The sequence below is a fragment of the Neltuma alba genome, unplaced genomic scaffold (assembly GCF_004799145.2).
Source record: "Neltuma alba isolate B1F8T4 unplaced genomic scaffold, ASM479914v2 tig00012373_pilon, whole genome shotgun sequence".
Taxonomy (NCBI): Eukaryota; Viridiplantae; Streptophyta; class Magnoliopsida; order Fabales; family Fabaceae; genus Neltuma; species Neltuma alba.
The window spans coordinates 1,811-4,894 of NW_021636872.1; the positions used below are offsets into that span (position 1 = coordinate 1,811).

The 3,084-nt window shown below is 41.1% G+C and overlaps 1 pseudogene; it reads left to right on the forward strand.

Moving 5' to 3' along the window:
• The first annotated feature begins 809 nt into the window (after nt 1-809).
• On the forward strand, nt 810-2,858 carry LOC114726325 (DExH-box ATP-dependent RNA helicase DExH12-like; annotated as a pseudogene).
• The last annotated feature ends 226 nt before the right edge of the window (nt 2,859-3,084 follow it).

Consider the following 3,084-nt stretch of genomic DNA (forward strand, 5'->3'; position numbering starts at 1 on the left):
AAATTTTAAACTAGTTGGAAATATTTGCACCATTTCAACAAAATATATAGTTAGTCTTATCCATTTATTAACAATAATTAGGCCAATTTAGCTAATGGGACGCTGAGGTTGAAGAAAATGATTCAAAACCTGCGGGCAACGGAGAGAGGGGACTGGCAGGGGCTATTAAATCTCCTGTCCAAGCAAAGCAAGTGACTACTCACCAACGATGGCCATGCACGAATGATGTTCTGTCCAACCTGCGGACATAAGGATTTGTTTGTGTTTTTTTGTTTTAACAACAATTTTTTGTTTTTTTAAAAATAGAAAAACAAATTTGTTTGATAATTTGTTTTTAATTGATTGTTTTAAGAAACATTATAAAAATGTTCTTAGAAACTAAAAAACCAAAACATTCTCAGAATAACTCCAGATTTTATTGGTGGGAGGACCGAATTCATGAAAATGTCGAGCCATTCTGGTTGATTGTGGAGGATAACGATAGGGAATATATTCTTCATCATGAGTATGTTTATGCTAAAGAAACAGTATACTGATGAGGACCACAACCCTCAACTTCATAATGCCGATTTATGAACCACTTCCACCTCAGTACTTTATTTGTGTTGTCTCTGATAGATGGCTTGGTTCACAAACTGTTTTGCCTATTTTTTTCAGGCACCTCATCTTGCCTGAAAAGTGTCCGCCACCAACAGAGTTATTGATGGAAATCTAAAGATGGTCGTAATTTGCGAGCGTTTGAATTGACGGAAGAAACAGCAACTACTTGAAACTTCTTGAGAAAGGTCATAACATCAGTGCCCCAGAGAATGGGTGTTTTGTCCAGCCGCTGGAAACCAAAACATATTCAACAAATTAGCCTCTTCATAATCGGTGAGCTCCACTTAATTGGGAGTCAAGGAGGTCCTGTTTTGGAGGTGATTGTCTCCAGGATGAGATATATTGCCAGTCAAGTTGAAAACAAGATCCGTATTGATGCCTTGTCACATTCTCTTGCAATGCAAAGGATCTGGAGAATGGATTGGAGCTACATCTCATGGTATTTTTAATTCCCTCCTTGTGTTCGCCCTGCGCCTTTGGAAATACATATTCAGGGGATAGATATTGCTGAGTCTGAGGCAAGGATGCAGGCAATGATCAAACCAACTTATACTGCAATTGTTCAACATGCCAAGATGGGAAACTTGTTCTTGGTTTTTACCAACAAGGAAGGCATGTGCGGCTTTCAGCTGTGGATCTGATGACATACTCTAATGCAGACAGTGAGAGAAGCATTTCTTATTGTGGGCCTTCCGAGAGCTTGAACCTTTCCTTGATGGGATTAAAGATGAAATGTTGAAGTCACTTTACGACAAGGAGTGGTATACTTGCATGAGGGCTTAAGCACATTGATCGTGAAGTTGTAACGCAGCTATTTGAAGCTGGTAGATTCAGGTCTGTCTTTTGAGCAGTTCATTGTGTTGGGGAGTGACACTATCAGCCCATTTGGTGATTGTGATGGGTACACAATTCTATGATGGACAGGAAATGCACAGTCAGATTACCCTGTCACCGATCTTCTACAAATGATGGGTCATGCCAGTAGGCCTTTGATTGACAACTCAGGAAATGCGTCATCCTGTGTCATGCACCTCGAAGGAGTACTACAGAAGTTCTTGTATGAAGCATTCCCTGTTGAAAGCCATCTTCATCACTTCATGCATGATACTTGAATGCTGAAATAGTTGCTGGAATTATGAGAACAAGCAAGATGCTGTTGATTATCTTACATGGACTTTTATGTACAGGAGGCTCACGCAAAATCCAAACTATTACAGTGTACAAGGAGTTAGTCAGAGGTATCTTTCTGATGACCTCTCAGAGCTCGTGGAAAATACATTGAGTGACTTGAAAGCGAGCAGATTGTGTTGCAATTGAGGATGACATGGACATTTCTCCCCTCAATCTTGGGATGACAGCACACCATATTATCACATCAGTTACACAACTATTGAACGGTTTTCTTCCTCTCTGACAGCTAAGATGAGGATGAAGGTCTGCTGGAGGTTTTATCCTCTGCCTCAGAGTATGCTCAGATTCCAACACATCCTGGGGAGGAAGAGGTGGTTCGCAGGTTAATTAATCACCAGAGGTTTTCTTTTGACAACCCTAAAGTTACAGGTGTGAGCCTTGCATTGGACCAGCCTGAAGTGCTTCTTCTTTCTGCAAATAGGCTTCTCCAAGCAATGATTGATGTGATCTCAAGCAATGGTTGGCTGAGCCTGGCTCTCCTTGCTATGGAAGTTAGTCAGATGGTGACACAGGGATTGTGGAATACTGATTCCATGCTTCTAACATCTTCCTCACTTCACAAAAGAGCTTGCCAAGAGATGCCTGGAGCACCCAAAGAAATTTGAATCGGTGTTTCATTTAATTGAGATGGAGGATGAAGAGAGGTGTGAACTATCGCAGATGTCCGAATCGCATCTGAAGGATATTGCACCTTTTTTGCAAACGTTTTCTTGATATCGATTTGTCATGAGGTACTCGAAAGTGAATCTGTGCGGGCTGGGGAGGATGTGAATGACAGTCCTAGTGACTTTGGACGTGATCTTGAGGGGAGGACTGAAGTAGGACCTGTTGATGCTCTCCAGCTATCCCAAAGCCAAGAGTAAGAATGGCGGATTGTTGTTGGTGATACTGGGAATCATCTTTGTGCTTGCGATTAAAAGGGTTTCCTTCAACGGAAGTTTAAAGCAAAACTGGATTTTGCTGCTCTCCCTCTGAAGCTGGAAAGAAATCCTGTACTTGATGTGTGACTCTTACATGGCTGTGATCAGGAATATACCTTCACTATTTTGGCCTGTTTTTCTGATTGAGTCCACAGCGTCCTCTTCCTTTTTGTTAAAGGGGAGTTTGATACTGACAGTTACTTCCAGTTCAGATATTTCCTGTTTTCAGTATTGCCTTCTTAACTATTGCTGGTCAAGGGGTAGTTATTTTCAGTTATTTCTCTATCAGACTAGAAGCTAATCATGTGTGAGGTCTATGGCATCATGAAAGTATCATTCAGAATCTCTGTCTCTCTCTAGATTCTAGAATTGC